Source organism: Rhinatrema bivittatum, chromosome 8, assembly GCF_901001135.1.
Source record: "Rhinatrema bivittatum chromosome 8, aRhiBiv1.1, whole genome shotgun sequence".
Taxonomy (NCBI): domain Eukaryota; kingdom Metazoa; phylum Chordata; class Amphibia; order Gymnophiona; family Rhinatrematidae; genus Rhinatrema; species Rhinatrema bivittatum.
Window position 1 is genome coordinate 238,505,480 of NC_042622.1, and position 18,167 is coordinate 238,523,646.

The following is an 18,167-nucleotide window of genomic DNA, read 5'->3' on the forward strand; positions in this document are numbered from 1 at the left end:
TCATACACTGGACCTGATCTTTCTGAACTCAGGTATAACACAGTCAGCACATCCTACATGCAAACTAGTGCCCTGGTCAGACCACTCATTAATCTCCACCACCTTTTCGATGACCCAAATGAATAACAAACACTCCACTCAACACTCATTTCTTTACAGAAAAGTATGCTCCGCCGACGAACTCAGCAATCAACTAACCACAGAACTCTCACGCATAGACGTCACATCACCTAATGCAGCCATAAACTCCTGGTCAACCATAACAGAAACTGTGGCAAACAAACTATGTCCACTGACAACAAAAAAAGTCAAACAATGTGCGTCCAAAAAGCAGCCATGGTTTACTATCGAACTTAAAAACCTCAAACTCAACTTACGTCAGAAAGAAAGTAAATGGCGTAAAGCACCTTCCCCCGCTACACTTGCTACATACAAATTCGCCCTACACTCATACAAGAGTTCCACCTTAAAAGCAAAAAGAGACTTCTACGCACATAAGATCCATCACATTATCTTCGATTCCAAAGCGCTTTTCACTTTTGTCTCCAATCTAACTCAGGCCAATCCACCAGATATTCCAGCCAACCAAGCACAATCAAAAGCTGATGAGCTAGCACTCTTCTTCAATAATAAAATCACGAACCTTCTAACTCAATTAAAGCCCAATACAAGCACACCAGTCAACACTTACGTACTCCTCAACAAGGACATATCCTTCCAAACTCTTGAACTCACCACTTCCTCAGAGATCCAAACACTCCTGAAGAAAATGAAACCTTCAACACATCCCTTCGACCAAATCCCGTCTAAATTACTACTTCTAATCCCGGACACCATAACCAAAACAATAGCAGACATCATAAACTGCTCATTCATCCAGGGTTACTATCCAGACGACCTCAAACTTGCATCCATCAAACCTCTTCTCAAGAAACCTAACTTGGACCCCAAAGACCCTAACAACTACCGTCCAATCTCTAATCTTCCTTTCATTGCCAAGGTGATGGAGAAACTAGTAAACATCCAACTATCGGAATACATAGAAGAACACAATATTCTATTCCCTACTCAATTCGGTTTCAGAAAAGCTTCAAGTACCGAATCCCTACTCATCTCTCTAACGGACTACCTTACCTTGGGCCTTGACAAAGGACAGGCCTTCCTACTGATCCTATTGGATCTATCGGCAGCATTCGACACTGTAAATCACGCCACATTACTAAACCAACTGGCGAACATCGGTATTGCAGGATCAGCACTAACATGGTTCAAAACTTTCTTAGAGAACAGAGGTTTCAAAGTTAGAATCCTCAACAAAGAATCCCTTAGATACCCATCTTCACAAGGAGTTCCTCAGGGTTCTTCTCTCTCACCAACACTCTTCAACTTATACCTTCTCCCGCTCTGCCAACTGCTAAATAAATTGAACCTAAAACACTTTATATTTGCAGACGACGTCCAGATTGTGATCCCCCTCAAAGATTCCATAACTAAAACCCTACAACTTTGGGAAAACTGTTTTCAAGAAATTAATGACCTCCTATCCAGCTTAAATTTAATTCTGAACCAATCAAAAAGTGAATTCCTACTAATCTCTCCAGACAATTGCAAAATCACTACAAACCCGCCAGCCAATTTGCAAATCACAAAAGTAAGAGATCTAGGAGTTTCTCTAGACAACCGGCTAAATCTAAAATCATTCATTAATCAAACAACTAAGGACTGCTTCCACAAACTACACGTATTGAAAAGAATAAAACCCCTATTTCATTTCCATGATTATAGAACAGTGCTCCAAGCAATAATCTTTGCTAAAATAGATTACTGCAACACTATCTTACTAGGCCTCCCATCATCCCATACTAAACCACTCCAAATGATTCAGAACACGGCAGCAAGAATCCTAACAAACAAGAGACGAAGAGATCACATTACGCCAGTCCTTAAAGACCTGCACTGGTTGCCAATCCACTACAGAATAATCCATAAATCTCTCACTACAATCTACAAAAGTATTCATGGACTGGCTCCACTCCATCTACAAATAGAACTCAAAAAACACTCCTCCAACAGACCCATCAGAGAAACATACAGAGAATATCTACAGGTACCACACGCCAATACCACCCAACATATAACATTGAGAGACCGGGCTTTCTCTACAGCAGGCCCACCACTATGGAACTCAATCACCTTAGAATTACGACAGGAACCATGTCTACCAACCTTCAGAAAAAAACATGGCTGTTCAAGAAAGCCTTTCCGGACCCGGAATAATAAACAATGTTCTAATGGATGTGTGTATCTGAGTGAGTGAAGTGTTGTGCTAGGTTCTATCTATATCTGTGTCTGGGGATGATGTGGGGCTTGTTATTATCTTCCTTACCACAAGTAGCAGAGTCACAGAGTAGATATAGGAATCTCACATGGGTATCTGAATTGTTATGGTTTCGAGGTGTTGGAGTGGATTCTTGGGTACTGCGGTGATGACCATTCCCACGGGGAGGAGCCCCGTGAGGAACCGCAGTACTAGGCTAGACTCTATACACGCAGCCACAGAGAATTGGTATTTATTATACAGCTTGGAGATACCTCCCAGGAGGTGGCAGTAGTCCGGAAAGCCTTTCCGGACCCTTTCTGATTCTCCTACACTAAATACAACAAGACTGATCATCTTCCGTTAAACTAATATAGTCATTAACAACCTCCGCAAAGTTCTACCTCTTGTTAAACTTCTATCTTCCTCTTCTTTTACTCCCAGTTAGAATCATCCCTGTTTTATTGTAACTTCTTCTTCTGAGCACTTGTTATAATTTGTTATAATTTATTATAAGTTGTAATGTATACATTCAAGTTATAGTTTTGTATTGCTCACCCCTTGTTTTATGTAAACCGACATGATACGAACTCCGTGAATGCCGGTATAGAAAAATCACAAATAAATAAATAAATAAATAAAACTACATGAAAATTAATGATATTGCTGTTTCAAACAGAATACCTCCAAAAGTTAAGGAGTTCCATAAAGTCCTAGCAAAACTCTGTTTACTTTTCAGTGGGCTAGTGTTAAACTCATATAGTTCCAGTTTATAAGAATCATTCTGGGGGAATCTAAGAAGGCTGTGCACTGAGAAGCTGGGCTGGAAGCTCTCTCCAATTTCTTGATTCAACTTTTTCCCCAAAATGCCTCATACCTAAAGGAAGGCCAAATTGAGGGAGATCGCCCAGGCTTCTCCCTGGACTGACTACCTTCAGCCTAGGATTGAGGGCTTCTTTGCCCCTTCATCTATAAATATGCTGCGGACCGAATATGCTGCGGACCGAAGAAACATCCCTGAGTCCCGGCACACCTACAACGCCGTCTCCTCCCTTCAGCAAAACACCCGTGGAAATGGAGCCGAGACCAGTAAGCCCCGCAGTTGATCAGTGACTCCGGTGCCTGGAGGTATCGCTGCAAAAGCAGCTGCAGGACTTAGTTTTGTGGCCTCATCGGAGGAGTTAAGTGGAAGAGATTTTTCTATCCCTGTTTAGGGAATTACCATATTTTTCGCACTATAAGACTCACCTGACCATAAGAAGCACCTAGGATTTAGAGGAGAAAAATAAGAAAAAAAAATATTCTGAACCACATGGTGTGCTAAAATCTACTAGATAAATGAAGCTTGACCGACGTCCCGCAAATGCGCAGTAGAGAGCAACTCTACCGCGCATGAGCGGGCAGCACGTCGGTCAGAGCTTGCCAGTAACAAAAATGGCGCGGCGAGGAGCAGTAGCGGCGGCGCGCGCGGGAAGGAGGGACCTCTGGCGCGGTGAGGAGCAGTAGCGGCGGCGCGCGAGGGAGGGAAGGACCTCTGGCGCGGCGAGGAACAGTAGCGGCAGTGCGAGGGAGGGAGAGACCTCTGGACGGTGAGGAGCAGTAGTGGCAGCAGCGGCGCGCGCGAGGGAAGGAGGGAGGGACCTCCCCCGGAGATCTTTCGTCTGCGCCATCCGAAGGGGTTGTGAATGAGCTGAGAGGGGAGGGGATTGAGAGAGGGGGAGTGACTGAGAGGAGGGAGGAGAGAGTGAGGGGGGAGGGGGAGGGAGGAGAGAGTGAGGGGAGGGGGGAGGTGGGAGACTAGAGGGTGAGGGAGAATGAGGGGAGGGGGAGGGGGAGAATGAGGGGAGGGAGGGAAGAATGAGGGGTAAGGAAATGGACCGAAAAAAAATGTTAATGTAGCCCGTTGTTACGGGCTTAACGGCTAGTATTTAATAAAATATAACAGAATAATATTTCAACAATGTAAAGTGAACAGCAGTATTAAGAACCATCATCACTGTCATTAACAAATGAGGAGAGACTTTAACATTCATGTACTCTTCTAGTTGTCTGGGAACCCCAAGAACTCTTCATCACTAGTGTCAGAATTTAGGACGCTCAGTTGCTCATAATCACTGGTATCACTTTCTTCGCTATCTTCATATATATCATATCATCTTCAGTGCCATCTAAGGCATTGCTAATGCCACATTTTTTGATTGACCGTACAATGGTTTCATCCTTCACTGACTGCCATGATGATTTCACTCATTCACAAACTTGAGTGATAGTGGGCCTCTTCATTCGTCCAGTAGGTGTCAGATATGATTACCAGCGGCCATCCATTTGTTCCACTCTTCTCACATAAAGACTTTAAACAGTTTGTTGATGGAAACGTCGAGAGGTTGCAACTGGCTGGTAAGACCCCCAGCAATGACAGCAAGATGAGTCTTCATTTCTTTAAAGGGCTTTATTGTGGTTTCGCTAATATGTGCTCTAAACTGGTCAAGCACTAATAGGGCAGGATTTTTCAGAAGCCCTCCAGGACGTTTGGACCACACTTTTTCAACCCATACTCTCATTCCATTTTTGTCCATCCATCCTTTCTCATGAACATGCACAACAACTCCTTGTGAGATCACTTCTTTTGGCATGTTTTTCCTTTTGAAAATTAACATTGGTGGCAGTTTGGTGCCGTCTGCACAGCAGGACAACACAACCGTGTAATGGGTTTTCTCATGTCCTGAGGTTTTCATGATTATGGTTTTGGCACCTTTCAGATCAACAGTCCTGTTAGATGGCACATCAAAGGTTAGCGGGACTTCATTCATATTCCCAATCTGGCCAATTTCAAAATCATTTTTCTTCCTAGCATCAATTACAAATTTGTGAAAAGACACACTTTTTGATTCGTATTCTTTTGGCATTTTTTGCAAAATTCTAGTTTTGGTGCGCATAGCAAGGCCACTTCGCCTCATAAATCTGAAGCACCACGATGGTGATCCAGTAAAATCCTGAATTCCTTTCTCTACAGCAATGCGTTTGGCTTTATATATTATCATTTTTGTAGAGACTGAGAAGCCATTATTCCTGTGACGTGTGATCCATTCTTTCATGTCCTTTTCTAACTGTGGCCACTTTGCAGCATGCCCATGAAAAGTGTGCTTACTTTTATCTGCTTTTTGCAGCTGATCCTCCTGTTTCCTCCACACCCTTATCACAGTTATTTTTCTCATACTTATCTGTTACTCTGACCGCTGAGGTCAGGGCCCTTATTGGTAACTTTTTGGTTCCACCCCTGCCATTGATGTCGAGAGCAGTGCTAGAGCTGCATAAAAGTGAAGTATCAAGCCTAATTGGTTAGGGGTAGTAACTGCCGCAATAAGCAAGCTTATTTGTTTACCCAGCCTGTGCAATTTAGTCCTTGTTGGTAGTTGTCTGAATGTAAATCCTCTTATCTTCATTCCCCCCTGCCGTTGAAGCAGTGAGCTGCGCTGTATATGTATTCAAAGTGAAGTATCAGGCTTAATTAGTTCGGGGTCGTAACTGCCGCAACAAGCAAGCTACTCCCACGCTTATTTGTTTACCCAGACTATGCAATTCAGTCTTTGATGGTAGTTGTCTGAATGTAAATCCTCTTATCTTCATCCCCCCCTGCTGTTGAAGCAGTGAGCTGCGCTATATATGTATTCAAAGTGAAGTATCAGGCTTAATTGGTTTGGGGGTAGTAACCGCCACAACAAGCAAGCTACTCCCACGCTTATTTGTGAATGCAAATCCTTTGTCCCACATTTCCTCTTGCCGTTGAAGCATGGAGCAATGTTGGAGTCGCATTAACCGTATGTATGTTTATTGAATAAGGGTATTAATCACCAGGTAGTAGCCATCATTCCCGCAAGCCACCCCCATGCCTCTTCTCTTTATTCACATCCTCAAGACTTTATGGATCCACAGTGTTTATCCCATGCCCCTTTGAAATCCTTCACAGTTTTAGTCTTCACCACTTCCTCCGGAATGCCCTTCCAGAGGAAGGGTATTCCAGGCATCCACCACCCTCTCCGTGAAGAAATACTTCCTGACATTGGTTATGAGTCTTCCTCCCTGGAGTTTTAAATCGTGACCTCTGGTTCTGCTGATTTTTTTTGTAATGGAAAAGGTTTGTCGTTAACTTTGGATCATTAAAACTTTTCAAGTATCTTGTTCAAGGCCCTTAGGATGGGATGGAGTCCTCCTGCTCTCTTTGGAATCAGGAAGTACCTGGAGTAAAATCCCTGCCCTCTTTGCCCTGGTGGTATAGGTTCGGCCATGGCTGTAAGAGAGAGGAGAGCTCTGCTTGTAGTAACTCCTGATGTGCTACTGGCCCGCAAATGGACACGGGAGACAATTTGGTGGGACACCTAATAGATTCAATAGATATCCTTGATGGACGATGAAAAGAACCCACTGTTCTGAGGTCATACTGGGCCACCGTTTCGCAAAGAACCATAGCCAGCCCCTGACCAGAGTGTCCAACGTCCTGGATACAGGTGACTGGCTTATGCTCCACATGATCCAGTCAAAATCCCGACTCTGGAGTTTTCTGAGGAGAGTTGGCTGGGGCTTAGGGGCTTTCTGCTGTCTGGGACAGTCGTGGGAGCTCTGATGGTGCTGACTGAAGCAAAGGAGCAGAGGATAGTACTTCCTTTGGTGAAAGAAAGACTTCCTTGGCCCCTATCTTGCTGGCCTCTTAGAAAAGGAGGATGGGTCCGGCCTGCTGGCGGAGAGTTGTTGCAGGGTTTCATGGTGCTCCTGAAGTTGGGCCACGGCGTCCCTCAACCTATCTCTGAAGAGATTCGCCTCAGTACATGGCATGTCGGCGAATCGTTCCTGTACCTCTGGTCAGAGATCCAAGGCCCACAGCCATGCAATTCTGCGGGCGCTGATTCCCACTGCAGAGACTCTTGATGCCATTTTGAAAACATGTTAGGTCGCTTTGACCTCATGTTTTCCGCATTCAAGGCCTGAAGCTACAAGTTGATACTTACAGTCATCAACCACAGACTCAATATGTTACAGCCAGATTCCCTAGCTGACATCTGTGTGCATCTGAAGATATCCACAAGTACAGCGGATGCTATTTCTCAACTATTTCTGAGGCTGTGCTGACATTGGAGTGCTTACTAGCAGGCCTTCATTTACAACCTTTTGGGAAGCACATGTCAAATATTGTGGCAATCCCAAACTTCTCACAGGTCATTGCAAGCTAGCATATCTCATAGGGGTTGCACACAACCATGCACAGCTGGGCCCTGCTCACCTATATAAAGAAACTGTCTATTCTCATGTACTGATTTTAAGGGCTTTGGCCCTTAGGCTGTCATGTTGATTATGTTAGCTGCTCAGGGAGGCTATACAAGGATGTTGATCTGACTAATTGAAGGCTGGATTTGGAATCGGATGATTTCATGCCCTCAAATGTTGTTGAAAGTCGCCTCTGAAATGGATAAGTCAGCGGTTATTTTTTTTTAGTGATGACTATAACAGCACCCACATGGCACATAACAAAAGGTTCACCTCATTGAACACAATGTAAAGCTGTGTTAGAAACTAATAACCTAGCCTGTCATGACACAGGTAACCATTGGTATATATTGAGATGTCAGTTACAGTAAGGCCCTTTGTCTGTCCATCTCAGGGCTAGTCATGTTGTCCAGTTTTATGTAGGTACATAGAAAATCTGCAGAGTTTTTTTTGATCCAGTTTCTAGTAGCTGTTCCAGTTCTTATCCTATCTGTAGCCATTTTTAAAGCACATAAGCTGAGGACTCCAGGGGAGACAAGCTTGCAGAATGGTCATTTTCCAAGCAGACTAGTGACCTTTCAGGTCTTATCAGATTTGAGGCCCTTACCTGTCCTCGTGGCTGCCATTACCTGTGGCCAACATAGCATAGTAGCTTTCCTATAGGATGGGTGTCATGTGGTATTTGAGCTTTTTGGATTTTGTGGATACCAAGACAAGTGTGCTGATAGACTCTCACTCATCAGCTCTTTGCAAAGCAGTAAGTCTAGAGAAGGTGTTGTCAGCTGATGACCTCATGTGCCAACATAAAGCCTCTTTCTGAAGCCTGGCACTGCAAAATATATAAGGATACTGCTCCCAGAGGTATCAGGTGGTAGGCATGATGTCTTCTGCACTTTTAGTGTTGTCATATAGAAAGACAAGCTTTGGGGGCACCTGAGGTCTGGAGGGGCCCATGTCTGTAACAAGGACAAATTAGTGAGCATATATGGTTCTGACAGATGGCTGTCAGGCTGCCAGGTGTAGACTATCTTCTGTGAGGAGTTATGATTCTGACTACTTCAGTAGCAGTTAGGGACAAGCTTGGCATGGGATATCATTGATGCTTGATGTTGAACAGACCAGGAACAGCATATTTGGGCCTCACAGGTTAACAAAGTGCTGGCAGTAGTCTGTAATAAACAATGTTCTAATGGATGTGTGTATCTGAGTGAGTGAAGTGTTGTGCTAGGTTCTATCTATATCTGTGTCTGGGGATGATGTGGGGCTTGTTATTATCTTCCTTACCACAAGTAGCAGAGTCACAGAGTAGATATAGGAATCTCACATGGGTATCTGAATTGTTATGGTTTCGAGGTGTTGGAGTGGATTCTTGGGTACTGCGGTGATGACCATTCCCACGGGGAGGAGCCCCGTGAGGAACCGCAGTACTAGGCTAGACTCTATACACGCAGCCACAGAGAATTGGTATTTATTATACAGCTTGGAGATACCTCCCAGGAGGTGGCAGTAGTGAGAGAACCCAGTAGAATAGTCCAGGGATCCTAGGCAGCGGAGACCAGTCCCACACTTGAGTAGATGGTAGGCAGCGCAGGGTAGGAGAGGAAGTCCCGGATGCAGACTCCCAGCGCTGAGCTGTAGATGAGATAGACTGAATAGGTTAGGTTACTCACTGATGTATATAGGCTGTATGAATGGATCTAGTGGCAGGCAGAAGTAGTTGGATTTGTAGGCACCAAGGCAGGGAGAGCAGGCCCTCGAGGAGCGAGTACCCGATATCCCAGATAGGTACCTGAAAGAAAGCATAAGGGCCCCCGAGGAGCGGGTACTCAGGATAGAGTTGAATGACCCCGAAGGACAGAGAGAGCTTCCAGTGGCAGCAAGGAAGTAGCAGAGCAGCTTAGACCAGAGGCATTCCAATCCTTGCTAACTTAGTTTGTTAGCAAACGAAAGGCAGGCTAAATATACCCGGATGGCGTGATGTCACTTGAGGGGGACGCCCCCAAGGTTCCCACCATGACATGGATAAAGACATGGGTGGCATGCGCGCGTGCACCCTAGGAGGCCCTCAGGAGAAACACGGCGAACACAGTCACCGTTGCCATTCCGGGGACGCCGGAAAGAGCGGCATGAAGACGCGGCAGCAGCCATCTTCCCAAGGCTTAAGGAGAGGAGAGAAGAAGAAGAAAGGTGAGGCACAGAGGTCGAAGCCATCTTAGACCGACGGACGCAACAGTACCTCCCTTCAAAGGGCCCCCTCCAGACCCTCTACCTGGTCTAGGTTTTTGAGGATGCGATCGATGAAATTGATGAAGCATCTCTTTGTCCATGATATTAGCCATAGGTTCCCAAGAGTTTTCTTTTGGTCCGTATCCCTCCCATGAAGGGAGGTATTCCCAAACTCTGCCTCTCTTTCTTACATTAAGGATGGCATCAACCTTGTACTCGATGTCTTCTGCATCAACAGGAGTAGGTTCAGGTGTCTTGGTGGAAAACTCGCTAAGAACAAGCGGTTTCAGCAGCGAAACATGGAATGCATTATACAACTTCATAGCTGGAGGAAGTTTCAGACTGTAGGTGAGCGAGCCCAATCGTCGGAGAATAGAAAAGGGTCCAACAAAGCGTGGAGCAAATCGAGCAGATGGCAGCTTAAGTCTCAAATGCTTGGTAGACAGCCAGACTTTATCACCAGGCTGAAATTCAGGAGCCTTGCAATGATGAGCATCATAGCCTTTCTTTGCTCTTTGTCCTGCTTCTAGGAGCATCTCTTTAGTCTTTCTCCAGAGCTGCTTGATGTCTTTGGCAGTAGATTGAGCTGCCGGAGACTACACAGAAAGTGGAAGTGATAGAGATGGTAAGGGTTGTCATCCGTAGATCACTTCAAAAGGTGTAGACCCAGTAGATGATGCTATAATGCGAATTGATGGCGAATTCAGCCCAGGGCAACAGTTCAGCCCAGTAATAGGTAAGAACTAGAAGGTTCCTAAGGTGTCCAGTTAAGGCCAGTTTGGGTGTGGCAGAGAAGGTAAATAGTGACCTGGCTGGGCATTGCAGACTGCTTGAGGCAGCCCCAGAGAGGTTTCTCCTTCTGTTCCTGTGCAGATAAGACTCTTTTAATTATCTGTGGTGCTCTTCTGTGGGAAAAAAGAAAAAAACCAAAAAAAAAAACCTGCTGGTTTTCTTTCACTATTCTTCTAATTAATTGCTTTGTGCTCCACTAATATCTGGGCTCTCTGAGCAGTAGAACTGCTGTGTTTTATATCTTTCTCTAGGTCTGTTATTATACAATAATTGTAATTGTTGCTTGCAAACTGTTATTTTTAAGATCCAGTATACCTGCATTTCTATTATTGTATAGCTGTTCTTTAATAATCTGGTTAATATTGGCACAGAAGTGCCTTGGGATCATTTAATAGCTAAAGGACTAATAAAGTTCCAGAAAGTGTCCTACTCTACCCAGCTTGTCCCAGGTTCAACTGTTTGTTTCCCTCCCACCCCTGGGATTAGATTACTAATATAGACTGACTAAATTAGCATTAGCAACAAGATCAATTAGTAAGTTAACAGCTAAGGACATACCAATCCAAAACTTAACCAATATGAGAACTATCCAATGCAACTGTTGTAGAGCCTTTATTCTGAGGGAAAGCATCTGGAGACTTGGAGCTTGCCCGATCTGTGCACAGCTCTCTTCTTTGAAAACGGAGCTGACTGAGGTTAAAGCTCAATTAGCTTCAATTACAAGAATTACACCCATATTGCATTACTCAGAAAATAATTCCCCAACACCAAAGATTAACCAGGAGTCAAGAAAAAGAAATACAGTAGACTCAGGTAGGATAACACATGTGTCCCACAGTCACCCATTCTTGACAGATGGGAAGCCAACAAGTATACCCCCCCACTCAATCAGTTCATCAAGTAAATCATTAAAAAACAGGATCACAGTGGGCTCTGGTAGAATTAGACCTGTAACAAGGAGACACACACAGTATCAAATGCAACAAGAACATAAAGCCCTCCCTATATTAACTGAAGAAATTCTAGAGAAAAACATTGACGTGTTACCAGAAAAGAGAAAAAACCAATGCATGCAGAATTTCAAGATCCATAACCAAAAGAAAAAGCTAATTGAGATGGATAACTCTGTCATCAATGGCACAACTGCAAAAGGAAAGAGTAAAGTGAATAACAAATCTCAACTAAAGTCTCATAAGGAGTACAGGAAAAGCAATAACCGTAAAGAGAGTACCTGGAAAGCTATGACTACAAATGCTCATAGTTTGGGAAACAAAATCCCAGATCTGCAGGCCCTAATGACAGAGGCAGAACTGGACATCGTTGCTATCACAGAGACATGGTTCACAGAATCTCATGATTGGGATACGGCAATACCAGGCTATAACTTGTTAAGGAAGGACAGAGTGGATAGAAAAGGGGGAGGTGTGGCTCTTTATGTCAGAAATAATATCCAAGCATCTGAGCTGCAAGGAAGTTGGGGCAAGGAAGAAGCACTATGGGTCGACCTAAAAACAGATGATGGAGCATCCATTTATATTGGAGTGGTTTACAGGCCTCCAAACCAAAAGGAAGAGCTGGACAGAGATCTGGTTGAAGACATCCATAAGATAGGTAAGAAAGGGGAAGTTGTGATCGTTGGTGACTTTAATATGCCAGATGTAGACTGGAAAATCCCATCTGCAGAATCTAAAAACAGTAGAGCAATAGTGGATGCCATGCAAGTATCTTTGTTCAAACAAATGGTATTGGAACCCACGAGAGAAGGAACTATTCTCGACTTAGTGCTCAATAATGGAGATATTGTCTCTGATGTCAAGGTGGGCGCCCACCTCAGCACCAGTGATCATCAAACGGTATGGTTTAATATCACTAAAAGAATATGGAAAAGAAGCACAAAGACCAGAGTTTTACAGTTCAAAAACACAGACTTTGAGGAAATGGGGAAGTACCTAGAGGAAGAACTAAATGGATGGGAAAATGAGAGAGATGTGGATCAACAGTGGACCAATCTAAAAGGAGCAATCGCCAAGGCAACTGCTCTATATGTTAGAAATGTAAAGAAAAGCAAAAGAAAAATGAAACCTATCTGGTTCTCAAAGGAGGTGGCTGACAAAATTAAAGCTAAAAGAACTGCATACAAGAAATACAAAAGATCCCAAAGGGAGGAGCACAAAGAAGAATATCTGATTCAACTGAGGGAGACTAAGAAATTAATCAAGATGGCAAAAAGTCAAGCGGAAGAGAGGATTGCCAAGGAGATAAAATATGGTGACAAAACATTTTTCAGATACATCAGCGAAAAGAGAAAAGTCCAAAGTGGTATAGTGAAATTGAAAGGTGGAAATGATCAATGTGTGGAGAGAGACGAAGAAATGGCAGAAATATTAAACGAATACTTCAGCTCTGTGTTCACTAAAGAAGACCCTGGAGAAGGACCATCTCTACACAACAAGAAACTGGAGGGAAGTGGAACAGAGGAAAATCCATTTACAGTAGATAATGTATGGGAAGAGCTAAAGAATCTGAAAGTGGACAAAGCCATGGGGCCTGATGGGATTCATCCAAGGATACTGAGGGAGCTCAGAGATGTGCTGGCGGGACCGCTGTGCGACCTGTTCAATAGATCCCTAGAAACGGGAGTGGTGCCGAGTGATTGGAGAAGAGCGGTGGTGGTCCCGCTTCACAAGAGTGGGAACAGAGAGGAGACTGGTAACTACAGACCGGTTAGCCTCACTTCAGTGGTGGGAAAAGTAATGGAGTCACTGTTGAAAGAGAGAATAGTGAACTATCTACAGTCGGGAGAATTGATGGACCCAGAGGCAGCATGGATTCACCAGGGGAAGATCCTGTCAGACAAATCTGATTGACTTTTTTGACTGGGTAACCAAGGAATTGGATCGAGGAAGAGCGCTCGATATCATATACTTGGATTTCAGCAAAGCTTTTGATACGGTTCCGCACAGGAGACTGGTGAATAAAACGAGAAGCTTGGGAGTGAGTGCCGAGGTGGTGACCTGGATTGCAAATTGGTTGACGGACAGAAGACAATGTGTGATGGTAAATGGAACCTTCTCTGAAGAGAGAGCGGTTTTAAGTGGTGTACCGCAAGGATCGGTGTTGGGACCGGTCCTGTTCAATATCTTTGTGAGCGACATTGCGGACGGGATAGAAGGTAAGGTTTGTCTTTTTGCGGATGACACTAAGATCTACAACAGAGTGGACACGCCGGAAGGAGTGGAGAGAATGAGACGAGATCTAAGGAAACTGGAAGAGTGGTCGAAGATATGGCAGCTGAGATTCAATGCCAAGAAGTGCAAAGTCATGCATATGGGGAGTGGAAATCCGAATGAACTGTATTCGATGGGGGGGGAAAGGCTGATGTGCACGGAGCAGGAGAAGGGACCTTGGGTTGATGGTGTCTAATGATCTGAAGTCGGCGAAACAATGCGACAAGGCGATAGCTAAAGCCAGAAGAATGCTGGGCTGCATAGAGAGAGGAATATCGAGTAAGAAAAGGGAAATGATTATTCCCTTGTACAGGTCCTTGGTGAGGCCTCACCTGGAGTACTGTGTTCAGTTCTGGAGACCGTATTTTCAAAAAGACAAAGACAAGATGGAGGCGGTACAGAGAAGGGCGACCAGGAAGGTGGGAGGATGTTCATCGGATGCCGTACGAGGAGAGATTGAAGAATCTAAATATGTACACCCTGGAGGAAAGGAGGAGCAGAGGTGATATGATACAGACTTTCAGATACTTGAAAGGTGTTAATGATCATAAGACAACGACAAACCTTTTCCGTAGGAAAAAAATCAGCAGAACCAGGGGTCACGATTTGAAGCTCCAGGGAGGAAGATTCAGAACCAATGTCAGGAAGTATTTCTTCACGGAGAGGGTGGTGGATGCCTGGAATGCCCTTCCGGAGGATGTGGTGAAGACCAGAACTGTGAAGGACTTCAAAGGGGCGTGGGATAAACACTGTGGATCCATAAAGTCAAGAGGCTGCCAATGAAGAGTGGGTGACTCGCCAGAATGATGGCTACTGCCTAGAGTCAATACCCTTATTAAATAAACATACACATGCTTACTGTGACTCCAACATCGCTCTAAGCTTCAACAGCAAGAGGAAATGTGGAAAAAAGGATTCACACTCACAAAGAGGGGAGTAGCTGGCTTGTTACGGCGGTTACTACCCCAAATCAAATAAGCCTGATACTTCACTTTCAATGCATATACAGCATAGTTCTCTGATTCAACGGCAGGGGAGAAGAAAAACTGATACTTCACACATCCAGCAGAGCTCTCTGCTTCAACGGCAGGGGAGAAGAAAAGAGGGTTCGCACTCACAAAGCGGGGAGTAGCTGGCTTGTTACGGCGGTTACTACCCCAAACCAAATGTGCCTGATACTTCACTTTCGATGCACATCCAGCATGGCTCTCTGCTTCAGCAGCATGGGAGAAGACTGATACTTCACGCATATCCAGCATAGCTCCCTGCTTCAACGGCAGGGGAGAAGAAAAACAACCAATAAGGGCTGTTTAACATAGTCTGGGTAAAACAAATAAGCATGGGTGTAGCTTGCTTATTGCGGCGGCTACTACCCCTAACTAATCAAGCTAGATATTTCACTTGGATGCAGCTCCATCACTGCTCTCTACATTAAAGGTGGGGGTGGAAGGGAAATAGAACCAAGAGCTAAGAGAAACAGATAAGTATGAGAAAAAATGTGTGAAGCTTGCTGGGCAGACTGGATGGGCCATTTGGTCTTCTTCTGCCGTCATTTCTATGTTTCTATGTTTCTATATGTTTCTAAGCTTCAACAGCAAGAGGAAATGTGGAAAAAGATTTGCATTCACAAAAAGTAGCTTGCTTGTTACGGTGGTTACTACCCCAAACCAAATAAGCCTGATACTTAACTTTCAATACATACCCAGCATAGCTCTCTGCTTCAACTGCAGGGGAGAAAGACCGATGCTTCACGCATACCCAGCATAGCTCTCTGCTTCAACGGCAGGGGAGAAAGACCGATGCTTCACGCATACCCAGCATAGCTCTCTGCTTCAACGGCAGGGGAGAAAGACCGATGCTTCACGCATACCCAGCATAGCTCTCTGCTTCAATGGCAGGGGAGAAAGACCGATGCTTCACGCATACCCAGCATTCTAATGTATTTATCCTTATGCTTTATTTATCCAAGATTATAAATTGCCTTATTTATATGTTTATAGTTGTTTATAGTTGAACCTAGGTAGTTTGTTTTTTTCTTATTTACTTAGACCAAATTTTTGTTTTCTGTTCCAAGATTTGTTCCATGTAAACTGCCACCCGGCAGTAGTTATTACTGTTAACTGTGAACCGGAGTGATATGTATTGTATACAGGAACTCCGGTATATAAAAACCATAAATAAATAAATAAATAGCTCTCTGCTTCAATGGCAGGGGAGAAAGACCGATGCTTCACGCATATCCAGCATAGCTCTCTGCTTCAACGGCAGAGGGAATGAAGAAAAGTGGATCTATATACCGACAACAACCAACAAGGACTGAGTTGCATAGTCTGGGTGAACAGATAAGCATGGGTGTGGCTTGCTTATTGCGGCGGTTGCTGCCCCTAACTAATTAAGCCAGATATTCACTTAGATGCAGTTCCAACACTGCTCTCTACATTAATGATGGGGGTGGAAGGGAAATAGAACCAAAAGGTTACTAAGAGCCAAGACTAACAAGTATGAGAAAAACAAAAATAAAAAGTGCAAAACTTACTGGGCAGACTGGATGGGCCTTTTGGTCTTCTTCTGCCGTCATTTCTATGTTTCTATGATTCTGTCGAGAACCAACATAGGCACAGAGGAACTGTTTGAGAGTTTTATTCATTCTCTCAGTTTTGGCCATTCGACTGAGGATGGTAAGCAGAGGTGAAGTCAAGTGTGAGGTTGAATTTCTTACTCAAGGCTTTCCAGAACTTAGCTGTAAATTGAGCTTCTCTGTCAGACACAATGTGTTTAGGCATGCCGTGCAGGCGAAAGATGTGACTGATGAATAGCTTAGCAAGTTCTATGGCTGAAGGGAAGCCAGGGAGTGCCAAGAAGTGAGACATCTTCGAAAATCGGTCCACTGTAACCGAAATGGTATTGTTACCTCCAGAAAGTGGCAAGTCCACCACAAAATCTGTTGCAATGTGGGTCCAGGGCTCATCTGGTACTGGCAAGGGTTGAAGCAGGCCCCAAGAACATCCGGGCAGAGGTTTCTGTCTGGCACAATTGGAACAGGAAGCTACGTACGCAAGAGTGTCTTCATGGTGGGCCACCAATAGTACTTTTGTAGCTTAGCCAGTGTCCTTCGTTGACCAGGATGTCTGGCCAATTTTGAATCATGAGTGCACGCTAGCAGTTTCTTTCTCAGATTGCAGGGTACAATGGTTTTGCCCGGAGGTACCAGATGGGTAGTTGTCAGAATAACTCTTTTCGGGTTGATGATATGCTGGGGTTCATTAGGTACGTCTTCAGAGAGAAAAGAGCGAGATAATGCGTCTGCTCTAACATTTTTATCACCAGGGCGGTATTTCAGCACAAAGTCAAATCTGTTGAAGAACAGGGGCCACCTCGCCTATCTATGGTTAAGGCATTGGGCGTGACGGAGGTACTCCAAATTTTTGTGATCAGTGTAAACAGTGATCTGATGTTGTGCACCCTCAAGCCAGGGGCGTCATTCTTCAAATGCCATCTTTATTGCCAGTAGTTCTTTATCCCCAATGCTGTAGTTCTTCTCCGCAGGCAAAAAGCATTAGGAACAGAAGGAAACAAGGGTGCAGGATCTTAGAGTCACTGGTCTGGCTTAACACGGCCCCTACGCCTACATCCGAGGCATCGACAATGAAGGGTCGTGTAGGGTCCGGATGGCGGAGACAAGGCTTGCTTGAGAAGGTGTCTTTTAACTTCTGAAATGCTGTCACAGCCTCCGTAGACCAAGTGGCAACGTTGGCTCCCTTCTTAGTCGTCGCTGTTAATGGAACAGTCAGTGACAAGTAGTCTTTGATGAAGGTCCTGTAAATCCCAAAAATCGTCTTAGAGCTTTTAGGCCAGTGGGTTGCGTACATTTTTTAATACACTCAAGCTCTTGAGGGTCCATCTGGAAACCTTTGTTTGAGACAATGTACCCTAAAAAGGGCACAGATTCCTTGTGGAATTCGCATTTAGTCAGCTTGGTGTACAATCTGTTCTCACGAAGTCTCTGCAGAACTCTTTTGACATCTTCCTGATGGGATTGCAGGTCCTGGGAAAATATCAAGATGTCATCTAAGTAGACAACTAATGTATACTATTCAACCACAAAATCACCTCATAAAATGGTCTTTCTCCACTTTAAATCTTTCAAAAATAATTTTAATTTCCCAAAAACACACACACAATTTTTTTTAGCTGAAGAGGAAAGTTTCATACCAACTTTTATCACCAACCGGGTGATATCTTTATATATTGTAATCATAAACTGACCTCCACCAGCCAATATATTTTTTTGAAATTTTGTGTGCATGAGTAAACTCTCTGGAGAAGGAAACACAGCCATTTGCAAA

At 44.3% G+C, this 18,167-nt stretch overlaps 1 protein-coding gene across 6 annotated transcripts in view; it reads left to right on the top strand.

Moving 5' to 3' along the window:
* The window catches only part of CALR3 (calreticulin 3), a 201,719-nt gene that overhangs the window by 31,152 nt on the left and 152,400 nt on the right, over positions 1-18,167 (top strand). The window lies entirely within an intron of this gene.